The 16,571-nt window shown below is 34.5% G+C and overlaps 1 long non-coding RNA gene across 1 annotated transcript; it reads left to right on the forward strand.

The window, feature by feature from the left end:
• Positions 1–215: 215 nt before the first annotated feature.
• On the forward strand, positions 216–15,406 carry LOC108534456 (uncharacterized). Its single transcript, XR_001886981.1, has 3 exons — positions 216–313; positions 3,930–4,003; positions 15,194–15,406. It is a non-coding gene; the product is annotated as an uncharacterized LOC108534456 (long non-coding RNA).
• Positions 15,407–16,571: the final 1,165 nt, after the last annotated feature.

Consider the following 16,571-nt stretch of genomic DNA (forward strand, 5'->3'; position numbering starts at 1 on the left):
TTAGTGACAAAGACCGGAAACACAGAGCTGAGCATATTAAATGTGAGTTGTCTATTAGGCATTCAAGATGACATATAGAGTGGGCAGTGGTTATATGAGGTTAGAGCTCTGGGAAGGCTGGGCTGATGACAGAAATGTATTAGTCATTAACATTTATGTGTGTGTGTACACATATACACGTGAACACTGGACATGTGAATGCACAGATTGAGGACATGAGGGGGAAAGAACTGACAGAGGAGATGAAGAAAGGTGATGAGGAAGAGGCATGAAAGTGTTATCCTGGAATCCAAGTGAAGACAGTGTTTCAAAGGTAATTAAAATTAAAAGAAGGATGAAAATGGTTAGAGGTATACAGTTTTTACAGATGTTAATAAACAAGTTGTTGGGATATCATTTGGGATTTTTACATTTATTCTATCCTGGTTTACCAAGTTTACCTAGGTATAATTCAAGTCATTCTGGAAAATATAGCCACATACCAAGAATAGGAAGGAGTGGTTAACAGCAATAGTCACTCATAAGAACCGTTTTGAAATCAGCTCCAACTGTTTATAACATATGTGGCTGCACATAAAATCTCAGTGGAAAGAATGCTCCACACTATTTCAAAATTTGGATCAGTTAGTCAAAGGACTAACGATGAGAGTTAGAGTGCAGCTTCACTCCTTTATTTCCAAGGAGATGAAAATACTGGATGGATTTTTTGAATTACAATAAAAATAATAATGAGTTAATAATATTGAACCAGGTTACTGCATTGCAAAGACAATTCAATGTGTTAAGTATTGCAGGCAGTTTAAAACTTGATTTATTGGAAAGACAACAATATTTAGAAATAAAAATACATGTGAGAAAGGGGGGTATTAGAATATACAACAAGGAAAACATTATTGTCCGAAAAGGGCTCAGCCAAATTATATGACACTATGGTTTAATTCCCTTGTACTGGGGGCCGAGAGAAGATCTTCAGTAACTGTTTGATAACTTTGATTCTGCAACATCTGCTGTTCTGAGAAGAGCAGAATCTAGAAAGATCAATAACATTCCAGAACAAAATCAATATAATACTTTCTGAAACCACAGGAAAATATCAAAATAAGCATTAAAATAATTTGAGAACATACAAAATCTGGCATAGAAATAAGGAATAATTAAAGTAAGTCTATGGAGTTGATTCTTGTAGACTAGAAGTTAAATGTAAATGGCATAAATTTTGTATTATTGTATTTGTGTATATCTTTGTTGTTGCTTAGACTGTTTAGAAATGTATAAATGCCATGTAGATGATTTGAGAGAAATTAGTCAAAATCATAACTGATATTTGAATGTTTAAAAAAAGAGTTTTCATAGTTTTGTCTTTTAGATGTGAGTTTCAATATATTGAACATTAAATGACAAAGGGAACACTCATATTTTCCTTCCCTGTAAAACCTCCTTGAATACTGAATAATTAAAGACAGCTCAGTATTCCAGGATCTAAGTGCAGAATTACAGAGACAGGCACATCAACATATTTATAAGGCCATGTGGTATGTAATAACCACTGAGACGTGCATTAGGGAAGCAGTCCTCAAACTTTTTTTAAATCCCAGGACCCTTTTAAATGCTTAAAAATTATTGAGGACCTTGGACAGCTTTTACTCATATGTGTTAAAAGTATCAATATTTACTCTATGAAAATTTAAAATAAGGTATTTTAAAATATTTATTAATTTATTTTAAAATACAATAAACGTTTTACATGTTAGCATAACATTTTTCTGTGAAATATAATTAGATTTTCCAAAACACAGATCTTAGAAGAATGGCATTGTTTTAAATTTTTGCAAATCTACTTAATATCCATCTTAGCAGAAGATACCTGGATTTTCATATATGCTTCTATTTTTAATTTATTGTAATATGTTGTTTGACTTGTTATGTATGATAAATATATCACTTCCCATAAGTATATATTTGGTAAAGGAAGAGAATTTCAATAGCCTTTTAAGGTAATTATTTTAAACTACACCAAAATTCAAGTAGTTTCTAAAATGTTAGTATTAAAGGGAACTCTAAAAAATATTAATAAATTTTCATATTATACATAACAACTAATTGATATGTCTCACATATAGGATGTATCTTTTAACCATGCATAATTATATACATTATAATTTATCATTTAAAAGATATTGATTCACTGAGTTATGTAAATCCTATAAATGATGATTGCTCACAATGACTGATAAAAGCTTTCCAAAATTCTAATTTTCTCTTAAACATTCAAATTTTGTCATAACAACAAAGACTGTTAGCTGTTTTTCTTGAAGGAGCAGCCTAACTTCATTTATTTTCAGGAAAATGTGTGCCACATAACCAATGTCAACACAGTGAACAAGGCACATATCATCTTAGCTTTAGTACAAAAATAATTTGAATTTGTGGAGCCCCTAAAAAGGACTCAGGAATCCCCCAAAATCTGTGAATCACTTGTGACAACTATTGCATTAGGCTACTATGGGAATACAGAGATGGTACATCCACCCCAACTTGGATATTGGGGATTAGTGTTGCAGAAGACTTCTAAGAGAAAAGACATCTGAGCTGAGTCTAACGAATAATTCCTATTAAGCTGAGAGAAAATGTAGTGCTGTAGTATCAAATCAAGGCAAAACTGGAAGTGAAAGATAAAGTTTGGCTGAATCGAAGATGGAGAAATATGCCACATTAAAGATTTTAGATTTTATCCTTTGGTCAAGACAGCGTTAGCTTTAAGGAGAAGAGCAGAATTGTTTGATGTCTATTTTAGAAAGTTCACCTATATGAAGCATAGTTTTCAGGAGAACTAAATTGGAGGCAGAGAGGCAAGGCATAGAGTGCATTTCCTCTCCTACTCCTACTTCTTTGTCTTTATTTAGTAATTACCAAAATACAAAATAACAAACGTGCAACACAAATGTTTGCTGTGTAAAATAAAATAAAATAAAATAGAAAACAATATAGAAAGGCAAAGCTAACCTCTCTTTCTTCACTTTCATCATCTTGGGGTAACCAATGTTAGAGCCTGGTGTGTATCTTTCTGAGGGTAGTTTCTTTGTGATTGTGAGTAGCTTAGCTGTTCAGCAAACCATTGGATACAAGACTAAGCTTACAGAAAGGTCAATCCTGGACCTGTAGGGTGTCATCAACATATGAGGCATGGTTAAAACCATGAATGTGGATGAGATCCTCCCGGAGGATCACACAAAGAGGTCAGTGCACTGTGGCCTGACTTACGGGAATTACTACATGGATGCTGCATGCAAAGATCAGAGGCCCAGCAGGGAAAGTTGGGGGGGGGGGGGAAATGGGTTTTGAGTGGAAATTCGGACAACACAGGATTAAAAGACTGAGGATATACCTTTACATCGAGAAAGTGCTGAATAAACATCCTGAAGGAGGTTGGTGGATTTTGATAAAAATTAAAAAGCAAGTCTTTATTAGACTATAATAATTCTCCTGTGTTTTTCTGCATATTATTTACATATAATGCAACTCATCTTCAGTCAGGACTTCAGGGACACTTGTGGCAGCAGACAGGCAACCAAAGAAATAAGTGAAGAACAGAGTTTACTATGAATTTAAATATTAAACAAATGGACAAATATTTGTATGTTCTACCAAAAAAAAAAAGAGAGGATTATTTATTGACTCATTTCTAAAATATTAAAGAAAGTGCAAGTTTTCCAGGAAATATCAGAAAAGAAAACATTGAGAAAGCAGTAACTACAGTTTGTGAAGGGGTTAGAAAATCTCCCAGAAAAAAAAAAAAAAAAAAAAAAAAAAAGAAGATAGAGTTTGGAAGATAAAAGGAGAAGAACATTGTGACTTTTCATGGCTAACCTGCCAAAATACATCAAAAGTGGTGCAATTACAAACGTTGCTGTTTCTTGTTTTTACTAAAGTGGAAATGAACAGTGTCCTGGAGCCCCCAGTGTGAGACTAGATTCAGAATGCAAGCTTTTCTCATTTGAAATCTGTAAGCACTTACTATTGCCACAATGGGTGGACAACAATTTGGGTCTTTCCCCATGCAATAATTTGCAGTCTTCACAACATGTCTGATATAATTAAATATTTCTAATATCTATATGTCATATACTATACTAGATACTGAGGATATTCAGATAATTAAAATACTGTTTTTCCCTTAAAGAACTCACATTCTCTCTAATTAAACCTCTATCTAAGCCGCTAACAATAATACACTATGGTAAATATGATATAGAAATTGCCTTTTAAAAAGTCTAACAAAACTACCTCTACCATATCTTCCTAAAGTTAGGACACTTTTAAGCCTTTAATCTCTTCTCTGTTTCCCAAGATGAGGCCTATGACAAGAAAAAACAATCTTTTTACAGCTGATCCAAATATCTCCTGTATAGGAAGTATTATACAATTTGAACACAATTGTCCGAAGATAAAAAGTATAATTCACCACTCTATGTCCTTATGTATGAGATGGGATCATTTCAGTTCATTTAGTCAAATTTGGTGACATATACAGAGGTGCACTTAAGTATTAAGTGCTTGAATAGAGTTATCTGTAGTGGGCTGATTCCATAGGCTGCCTTTATTTGAAACGCTAATTATCTTAAAGCAGATTTTTAAGTTTTTCTGTAAAGATTGTTATGTTTTAGAAACCTGGTTTGAGCCATAGTTTATTGAAATCCATGTAGTGATAACTATTTAACGGTGAAAACTATTTCTGTAAGATGTACTCTTTTCACAGAAATCTACTAGGTCTAACAAACTGAGGCTTTTCTTCTTCAGTGATAATTTTTCCAATGGGGCTCAGAGTGTAGCAATGCATCAGATTGTATTAGTCCGTTCTCATGCTGCTAATAAACACATATCTGAGACTGGGTAGTCCTAAAAGGAAAGAGGTTTAATTGACTCACAGTTCCCGGTGGCTGGGGAGGCCTCGGGAAACTACAATCATGATGGAAGGGGAAGCAAACATGTCCTTCCTCACATGGCAGCAACAGGAGAAGAATGAGCAAAAGGGGGAAAAGCCCCTTATAAACCATCAGATCTTGTGAGAACTCACTCACTATCATGAGAACAGCAGCACAGGGGTAACCATCCCCAAGATTCAATTACCTCCCACCTGGTCCCTCCTGTGACATGTGGGGATTATGGGAACTACAATTCAAGATGAGATTTGGGTGGGGACACAGCAAAACTATATCAGACTGTGTCTGATTGAAGCAAAGGCTGGATACTTTGGCATTAGCTCTCTTCAAAAAGTAATAGGACCAACTGGGTGGCTAAATTCACCTTAGGTAGAAATCTGCCAGAATTTAGGAATAGAACTTTCCCTACATGAGGTTTAGTTACTTAAAAACATTTGTAGCCTTTTGTTTTTTTCATTTCCTCTCCCCAAATAAAAGTGCTAAGACATTTTCAGAATGGCACAGATTTTGTGATCATGGTACAAAAAAAGTATGTTCAAAAATATATGTGCTGTTACATTTGCTTATTTACTTCAGTCTGGAAAAAATGACTTTGGGAACTACTAATCAACGTCTCTCCTGATCAGTGGTGTGAGTCCCATAGCCAAAGTGACTTCAACAACTTAAATACATATCTTTGTACCTATATATATATTTTTAAATGCTTCACCCTCTTGAGTTCCTTTTCTTTTTATTATTTTTTTATTTGAACATTCACTTTGAAGAAAGCAGGTGAGAAATAACATGAGGACTTAAGAAGGAAAGTCACAGCAGAGAAGTAAACTAAATAGGGGGACTTGGAACAAAGAATGACTTAACCTGTAATGTGATGCAATTCTAAAAATGGGAGTGAGAATAACGAATGGGATGTTACAATTTTTTAAGAATGGAGAGGTAAGACAAATACATAGCATGCTGGAAAATAAATCAGTCTGTCTTCTCTTACAACACAGTAAACTAAACTAGAAATAATAACAGAGAGACAGCTTGAAAATCCCCAAATATTCAGATTAAGCAACACACATCTAAACACGAGTCAAGAGAAATTTTAATAGTATTTTGAACAAAATTAAAATGAAATTACAGTTCAAGAAAACTAGTGGCATACAGCAAAAAGAGTGTTTAGGTGAAATTTATAGCATTGAATGCCTATATAGGAAAATAAGAAAGATCTAAAATTAGTAATCTAAATATCTACTTTAAGAAATTAGGAAAAGATGAGCCAAGTTAATACAAAGTAAGTAGAAGAAAAGGAAGAATAAAATCAGAGCAAAATTAATACAATTGAAAACAGGAAATCAATAAAGAATATCGACAAAACCAAGGGCTGAGACTTTGAAAAGATTAATCAAATTAAAACATTTTAGGCAGGCTAACTAAGAAAAAAAAAAAAAACAAAACAAAGAGAGAGAGAGAACACAAATTACTAATACCAGAAATGAAAGAGAGGACATTACTACAGACTCAATGGACATTAAAAGGATTATAAAAGAATAATATCATAAACTCTATGCCTACAACTTTGATAGCTTAGATGATCTAAATAGACTGATATCTATAAAATAAATTGAATCTAAAGTCAATAACCTTTCAAAACAGAAAACATTAGGCCCAAATGGGTTCACGGGTAAATTCTGTCAAACAAGGAGGAAAGTATACCAATACTCTAATATCTCTTTCAGAAGATAGAAGCAGAGGGAATACTTCCTAACTTATTATCTGAATCTAGCATTACCTTAATATCAAAGGCCAATAAAGACATTACAAGAAAATAAAACCACAGACCAGTCTCTCTCATGAACATAGATACAAATATCTTCAACAAAATATCAGGAAGTCAAGTCCAACAATGTAGAAAGAGGAATTATGTACCATGACCAAATGAAATTTAGCCCAGATATTCAAGGCTGGTTTAATAATCAATCAATATAATCTATCACATCAACAGGTTAAAGAAGGAAAATCATATAAGCATATTAATAGACGCAGAAAAGCATTTTTTAAAATTCGACACCTGTTCATGATAAAATCCTCAGCAAACTAGGTAGGTATAGAGGAGAACTTTTTCAACTTGATTTAAAAAAAAAACCTATAGCTAACACCACACTCAATGATGAAAAACTAGAAACTTTACAACTAAGATCAGAAAAAAGGCAAGGATGTTTCCTGCTATGGTTCAAATATGTCTCCCAAATATCTTGTGTTAAAACTTAATCCCCAAATCTACATGTTGATTGGAGTTAGGGCATTTGGGAGGTAATTAGGATTAGATATGGTCATCAGGGTGGGGCCCACATGATGGAACTGGTGGCTTCATAGGAAAAGAAAGAGATACCTAATTTGTCACACACGCTCTTGCCTTCTTGCCATGTGATAACTTCCACCATGGTATGAAGCAGCAAGAAGCCTATGAGAAGCTGAGCAGATGCTGGCGCCATGCTCTTGAATTTTCCAGCCTCCAGAACTGTAAGCCAAAAAAAAAACCTTTTCCCTTTATAAATTACCAGCCTGAGGTATTCTCCTATAGCAACAAAAATGGACAAGGTAACCCTTCTCACCACTACTATTCAAGATTTTACCAAAAGTTCTAGCAGATGCAATAAGGTAAGAAAATGAAAAGTATACACACTGGGAAGAAAGACACAAAACTGTCTTTGTTCACAGATGCATGGTTTTCTGTGCAGAAAATATGAAAGAGTGGACAAAAAATTTTCTGAAACTAGTAAGTGATTATAGCAAAGCTGCAGAGTACGAGGTTAATAGGCAAAAGTTGATCTCTTTCTTATATACAAGCAATGAACAAGTGAAATTTGAAATTAAAAAAACACATTTCTATTAGCATCCCAAAGTAAAATATTTAGTAAAAATCTAAGAAAAGTACAAGATCTTTATGAGAAAACTACAAATCTCTGTTGAAATAAATCAAAGAAAAACGAAATGAAGCGAGATACATTCTATATCCATGAATTGAAAGAATCAATATTATCATGATGTCAGTTTTTTCCAACTTGATGTACAGGTTCAATGCAATCACAATCAAAATAACAGCAAGTTATTTTGTGGACATCAACAAAATGATTCTGAAGTTTATAAGGAGAAACAAAAGACCTAGAATAGCCAACACTATATTGAAGAAGAATAAAGTCAGAGGACTGACACTACCAACTTCAAGACATACCATAAAACTACACAATCATGACAGTGTGGTGTTGGCAAATAAACAGTCAAATAGATCAATTGAGAGGAATAAAGAGCCCAGAAACAAACCCACATAAGTATAGTTAACTAATCTTTTACAAAAACGAATATAATGGACAAAAGATTATCTGTTTAACAAATGGTGCTGGGACAATTGGACATACACATGCGGAAAAAAAAAAAAAAAAAAAAAGAGAATCTAGAGACAGAGTTACAACCGTAGCAAAAGTTAACTCAAAATAACATAAATCTAGATAGACAAATAAATAAATAATAAGCCTAAATATAATATTACATATATATATATATACATATAAAACTCCTAAAAGAAAACACAAGAGAAAATCAAGATGACCTTGGGCACAGTAATGACTTTTAGATGCATCATCAAAATAAAGTCCATAAAAGACACAATTGATGAGCTGGACTTCATTATTAAAAACTTCTGCTCTATGAAAGACACTGTCAAGAATAGGAAAAGATGCACCATAGACTGGGAGTGAATATTTGTAGAAGATATATCTGATAGAAAACTGATATTCCAAATATACAAAGAACTCTTAAGATTCAACTGCAAGAAAACAACTTGATTTAAAAATATGCAAAAGACATGAATGGACACATCACCAGAGAAGATATAATGATGACAAAAGTAAGCCCAATAGCATTTTTCATTAAGGAATTGTAAATTAAAATAATAATGAGATATCATTGCACACCTATTAGAGTGGTAAAAATTCAGAACACCGACAACAAATCCTGGTGAAGACGTGGAGCAATGTGAACTCTCATTCTTTGCTTGGGTAATGCAAAATGGTATAGCCACTTTGGAACACAGTTTGTTAGTTTTGTACAAAACTAAGCACACACCTACCATAAAATGAAACAAGCCAACCAGATTGGTGTTTATTCTCAAGCTGTCCACTTCGGGCAGGGCAAGTGGGTCACAATTATGTTCTTTATTAACAAGTAGTTATTTTTGTCCTGACCCAACAGAATACCTTATAATATTCTGGTATTCTAATTTTTCAGAAGGTACTGAAGAAATCGAGAGATTGTGCTAAACTTGATAGAAGGCAGAACAACCTTGATTTAGCTAGGATTTGAATTTTCATGTATGGCTTTTCAAAAGATTTTAACTCGGCTTTTCTAGTAAGTCAGTGGAAAGGGTCACTTAGTGCTTGGTGAACATTCCCTTATTCTTTAAGCTGATCCCTGCTTTGCCTATCCTCAGAGTGTGGTCAAAAGGCAAACTTTCCCACTTGCCTTTTCTTTAGCAGCTTTGTTAAGGGTGTCAGTGCTGAGAGTTGCTTATTTTTGGAGTGAGTGTTAATGATTTTATATTTTTCCTGTATACACTGTTCCAGCAGTGAGCAGACTCTTAACAAATCTCCAAAATAAACTCATTTACCAAGTCTTTCTCATATTTGTCATTTTGAAAGATTGAATAAACATCAGTAAAAGAAGCAATCCAAGTTCTCATGCCAAATATGTATATGTCCAAGACCAGGATTTCTTCATGTGTGAATGTGGATATGGAGCCTAGAGTACTAGGTATTTTAAATTTTCATTTTAACTTATTTTTGTTTCTCCTCCTTCCAGTTTGGATGGGCCTTGAAGGTAGGGCTGCTTGCAGCTATAGGAAGAGCTGCTCTAGCAGACTGAAGGCTGGGCTATGTTCTATTTTATTTGGAAGAAGACTTGATTTCATAGCAGAGAATTACTAATTGTGGCTCAGAGAATCCTTTCCAGATGGCTGTAGGTTGGTCCAAAACACAAAAGGACCCAATTGGTCTAAAGCCTGGATAAGAGTCCCAGAGAGAATTGGATAAAGGTTGGAGGGAATTATTTCTGTTCTGGATCTGCATCTATAGTATCTGTAGAATGAGGCTAAACTGAGCAAGAGGAGAGGAGAACAGAATGCATCTTTGGTTTCCTCTCCCTTTTTTCCACACATATTTTAAGGGAAAGTAATGTAAGAACTTGAAAACTTTTTTTTTTCAGTGTAACTTTTATTAGTTGATAAAGATACATGGTGGGTCAGTTAGTTCAATGTGGCTTCTCTATCACCCTCTTCTCACCTATGTCATCTATGTGCTTTTCCATAATCCCTCCTTCTCCCCACTTATCAGACTCTAGTTTCTCTTTCTTTGTTTGAAACTGAAACAATTTGAGACCAGGCAAGCAATATTACTATGTCAAGTGGCAGGGCCGTGCATTAAAAAGTTGTGGAGACTCACCAAACTGAAACGCATGAGCTTCCTAAAGGTATTCAAATTCTAATGTGAATATATTGACTAGTAGACAAATCAGAGGGTCAGGTTCCATCCACTGGTCATCACTTTGCAACTGTTCCTCTGTTTTATTCATATCTCCTTTAATTTCTCCCTTCCGTCTTTCTAAAAAATTGTACAAGATGAGGGTGACGTTTATAATCTTAAAATTCTGGCTCTACATCTCACTTTGTGAATTGGGCAAATTAATCTCTCTGTGACTCAGTTTTCTCATCTAGAAAATGGAGTGATAATGATATTAACCCATTGAGTTGTTTTGAAGAATACATGAAGTAATACTGGTAAAGCTCTGACAGTAGCACCTAGAACACAGATGTACTATGTAATTGTTTTTAAAATAAATATTTGATTTTTTTTATGACCAAGAAGTCTGGTGAAATCTATTCCTGAATTTCACTTCTCAGCTCACCTCTCTTCCCTCCCCAACTTCTGTGTTCCTGAGTGAAAGGCATACAAGTAATCAACATATGGAAGGAAACAATTAAGGTGCAGATTACCATTTGACTAGGCCAGTGCTGATTTGGCAATGATTGGCTATCTGCATGAAGCTTGCTGCTTAGGTTTGAGGCCTAAAGAATTTCATCCTTATGACCACGTTTGAATCTTTGTTGTCTTATCACCAGATTCAGATGTTAGGACTTGGAAGAGAACTAGCATTATCTTTGTATTGTCATATATTTTCATAAAATTTGCAAAAGTGCAAATGCTTTAGCTACAATCAATCCTTTTCCTTACTTACTCTCCACATTGCTTACCCTCTACCCCCAACTCATTTACCTAGGCATAAGGAGGCATTAATGTCTCTGCGGGAATGTACTGCGATTTGAATAGGAAGACTGAAGGAACATTTAGTTTGGATTTGTGGAGATACATTTATGAGACGTGTAGTCACTTCCTTGTATAGTTCAATCGTTGCTAACTGTCCCACAGTAGAAATGGTTTCTAACAATGTTTCAAATGCTTTTCAATTCAAAAATTTTTAATGTTTTTTTAAATTAACAAAGAAAATTATATATATTTTTTATCTTGTACAACATGATGTTTTGAAGTATATATACACTGTGGAATGGCTAAGTTGAACAATTCAAATTTTACATGCTTACAAGAGTATTTAAGAGTAATCACCAAACAAGAATATTTTGGTGCCCTGAAATCTTGCGGCTCATTTATGAAAATACTTGAAAAAATTTGTTCAAAAGCTGGAGGCATCACGCTACCTGACTTCGAACTATACTACAAGGCTACAGTAACCAAAACAGCATGGTACTGGTACCAAAACAGAGATATAGACAATGGAATAGAACAGAGTCCTCAGAAATAATACCACACATCTACAGCCATCTGATCTTTGACAAACCTGAGAAAAACAAGAAATGGGGAAAGGATTCCCTATTTAATAAATGGTGCTGGGAAAATTGGCTAGCCATAAGTAGAAAGCTGAAACTGGATCCTTTCCTTACTCCTTATACGAAAATTAATTCAAGATGGATTAGAGACTTAAATGTTAGACCTAATACCATAAAAACCCTAGAAGAAAACCTAGGTAATACCATTCAGGACATAGGCATGGGCAAGGACTTCATGTCTAAAACACCAAAAGCAATGGCAACAAAAGCCAAAATTGACAAATGGGATCTAATTAAACTAAAGAGCTTCTGCACAGCAAAAGAAACTACCATCAGAGTGAACAGGCAACCTACAGAATGGGAGAAAATTTTTGCAATCTACTCATCTGACAAAGGGCTAATATCCAGAATCTACAAAGAACTCAAACAAATATACAAGAAAAAAACAAACAACCCCATCAAAAAGTGGGCAAAGGATATGAACAGACATTTCTCAAAAGAAGACATTCATACAGCCAACAGACACATGAAAAAATGCTCATCATCACTCGCCATCAGAGAAATGCAAATCAAAACCACAATGAGATACCATCTCACACCAGTTAGAATGGCAATCATTAAAAAGTCAGGAAACAACAGGTGTTGGAGAGGATGTGGAGAAATAGGAACACTTTTACACTGTTGGTGGGATTGTAAACTAGTTCAACCATTATGGAAAACAGTATGGCAATTCCTCAAGGATCTAGAACTAGATGTACCATATGACCCAGCCATCCCACTACTGGGTATATACCCAAAGGATTATAAATTATTCTACTACAAAGACACATGCACACGTATGTTTATTGCGGCACTATTCACAATAGCAAAGACTTGGAATCAACCCAAATGTCCATCTGTGACAGACTGGATTAAGAAAATGTGGCACATATACACCATGGAATACTATGCAGCCATAAAAAAGGATGAGTTTGCGTCCTTTGTAGGGACATGGATGCAGCTGGAAACCATCATTCTTAGCAAACTATCACAAGAACAGAAAACCAAACACCGCATGTTCTCACTCATAGGTGGGAACTGAACAATGAGATCACTTGGACTCGGGAAGGGGAACATCACACACTGGGGCCTATTGGCGGGGGGGAGGGGGGAGGGATTGCATTGGGAGTTATACCTGATGTAAATGACGAGTTGATGGGTGCTGACAAGTTGATGGGTGCAGCACACCAACATGGCACAAGTATACATATGTAGCAAACCTGCACGTTATGCACATGTACCCTAGAACTTAAAGTATAATAATAATAAAAATAAATAAATAAATAAATTACACTCAAAAAAATTTGTTTAAAAATTGACAGCAATCATAAAAATGTGTATGACATTAAAATAAGTGAATATATCATATAATACATGTAAAGAGATTTTGAAAAGTTGTGTGACTCCTCTGTGTTTTTTTTTGTTCTAGGACCAATCTAATTATGATAAAATACTACAGTATTTACATCATTGCTCAAATTGTATCACATCGCATTGAGTTGCCATGTCTCCTCAGTGTCCTCTGGTGTGTTACAGTTTCTTAGTGTTTCCTTGTTTTTCATGACCTTGATAGTTTTGAGGGGTATCAGTTAGGTATTTTATAAAGTGTCCTTCTGTTTTGGTTTATCTGCTGTTTTTCTTATGATTAGACTGGGGTAATGAGTTTTCAGAAGACTAACACAGAGGAGAAGTGCCTTACTCCTCCCATTGTATTAGCAGGCACTTCATGTGCACACAACTTCACCGCTTCACCTTTATCACTTGGTTGAGGTAGTGCTTGCCAGGTTTCTTCACTGTACTTCAATTGTACTCTTTTTTCTCATCCATTCACTATTCTTTGGGAGTAAGTCTAGCCCATTCTTGGAAGAAGGGATAGGGAAGACTGAGTTTCATCTCTTGGAGAACTTATTTGGGATAACTAAGCTTCATTATATGCAATTCTTGAATAAAGATGATTTCTTGTCATTTACTTATATCCAAATAGACTTGTAATATTTATTTTATATTACATTATTTATTTTTTGGTTGAAATTGTGCCAGTTTTTGCCATTGGGAATTCTTTCAATTGGCTTCTGTGTTCTTATGACACATCATCTCTATCCTTTGGGTTTTTTTGTTTGCTTGTTTGTTTTTTAGCACTTTCTTACTTTCTGCCACTGTAAGATATTCGAGGTTCGTTTTGTATTTTTCTTGCCCTAACCCTAGAATTAGGTTTCTTTCTTCAAAGAGCCTTGGTTTATTTGGGTAAAATGGTGTTTAGAAACCAAGATCTAGGTGCTGCCTGTGCTCACTGCCACTGGGTTATCATTGCTTCTAAGACCTCTCAACCAACATAACTATTACATATACTAACTTATGTGTACATGTATATCTATAGTTTATATATATACATATACTATATAGTATATTATGTATATACTACATACATTTATATATACTAATTTATGTGTACATGAATACCTATGCTTGTTTCTGTATCTATCCATTTGTATCTATAGTAAGCTAAAAATAAGTTCTCACAGATGTCTCCAACTCTGATCCAGTACTATGGAGTTTATTTTAGCCTTCCCCTCTTGCTTATCTATAACTTTATTCTCCAACAGTGAGAAAGCTGACACCCAATATCCATCTTCCTTTTACTTATTTATCCAACCCCAGTATATATATTAGCCTTTCAGAAAGGCTAACTTGTACCTCCATGAGAAAAATAAACAAAAACCAAAAACAGAGAACAGTGTTTATGTAACAGGGTCTCACTCTGTCACCCAGGTTGGAGTACAGTGGCACAGTCACTGCAGCCTCAACCTCCCAGGCTCTACTCATTCTTCCACCTCAGCCTTCTAAGTATCTAAAAATACAGATGCACACTACCACACCTGGCTAATTTTTGTACTTTTTGTAGAGATGAGGTTTCACCATGTTGCCAGGCTTGTCTCAAACTCCTGGGCTCAAGCTATTTCCTCACCTCAGCCACCCAAAATGCTGGGAATACAGGCATGAGCCATCACACCAGGCCTACAGTTCCTTTTTTGTTCTTGACTCTACAGTTTCTCTATTTTCATTTATAATTTACATTTAAAGTTTAGCTTTACTGTCAAAATATTGTTTTCCAAAGTTACATAAGTCAGCTATCTTTACCTCCATCTCATTCAGTGCTGATATGTCATATATTTGTTAACAGTTTAATTAATTTTCCCTGCAACATGCTGGTTGATGTTTTAGTTTTCTTAGTTTGCATGCGTTAAAGTTTACTCTTTTTGAGGTACAGCTCAATGAGTTTTGACAAATGCATAGAGTCATGCATCATCACCCAGTTCTACTATTTCTTTGAACTCAGCAAGGTAAGTCCAGGTCCTCACCTCCACTTAAAAGTTCTGCCATCAAGGGACATCTGCTTATTATCTTCTGTCCGCACATCAAATGCCTTCAATGTGACCCCTGGATGTTCTCCAGCCAGCTGAAAGGAAAGAAATATTCTTTCTTTATCACCAAATACTTCGACTGCAGAGTGGTTGTGCTACCAAGGCTGAAACTTTGGAAAAACCTGCATCTCTGAGGTAATTTTATGAGTATAATATAAAAGAAGAAAATAAGGACTTATCTTTCAAGCCCACAGTTGATGCACTGTGCATTTGTTCCATCTTTATTTTCTCGATTTTCTGATTGTATGTATAATATGTTTACTACATTGGGATCAATATTTCAAATTGTTTCTATAATTATAATTTAGGTGTCATCATTTTTAGCTATTTTAACTATCAGAGTTGCAAATTCAAAAGAACTCCACTTTATAAAACACACCATTAGTAGGGCATCTCATTATTATCTGTATAAACCATTTAAATAAACCATTGTCTTGGCCAATTCTTTTAGTATATAATTCTTTTGTTAATTCAGCATATTTTCCCACTAATAATATTTTTCTAATTGTTTAATTTTGTCTTGCCTTCTATAACATGTTTTGAATCTGAATAATTATCACCTCTCATTTAATTTGTTCCCTTGGAGATAGAGAATACATGGTTGTAACACCTTATAAATCTCTTATTAAATTGATAAAGTTTACTCCTTCCTGGCTTTTTATGGAGATTAACTGAAGATCCTTGAAAACATTTTCTAAAAGCTGGCCTGGAACACAAAGCTCTCAGGTCTCCACATTAAAGTATTTTGCTTTGCATTCAAGGCTGTCAACATGACATGTGGGCTTCTGCTTTTGCAACTATTTTAAATGTAGTTATTAAGTTCCTTTGGGAAATTGTTCTCCAGCTCTTGCATGTTCTTACATACCCTTTCTTTTATTTAGCCAAGATGCTAAAAGTGTGCTTCTTTTGAGAAATATACTTGCTTTTCATTAAAAAATGAAGAAAGACAGGGGGTGCGTGGAGGCTACAAGAAGATAAAAAACAGTGCTCAGAGAAAAGAGAATTTATTATGCTTAGCCAAACTTCAATTTTAGAAAGTTATTAGTATTTTATTCCAAAATAAAATTTAAGGTAAGCACAACTTAAACTTAGAAAAATATGCAGCGTAACTATTTGCATAATTACTTTCTAGCTTCAAAGTAAAATAGAAGAAAACATGTTCAAGTTTTTATCAGGAGATGGGACTTGTAAAGCAATTTAATAATTTTAAGAATCAAATATCTTCTGAATGAAATGAAATATGCACAATTTTGTTCTTAATTGTTAAATTAAGGATGTCATCAATCTGATTAA

Source organism: Rhinopithecus bieti, unplaced genomic scaffold (genome assembly GCF_001698545.2).
Source record: "Rhinopithecus bieti isolate Rb0 unplaced genomic scaffold, ASM169854v2 scaffold_11919, whole genome shotgun sequence".
NCBI lineage: Eukaryota > Metazoa > Chordata > Mammalia > Primates > Cercopithecidae > Rhinopithecus > Rhinopithecus bieti.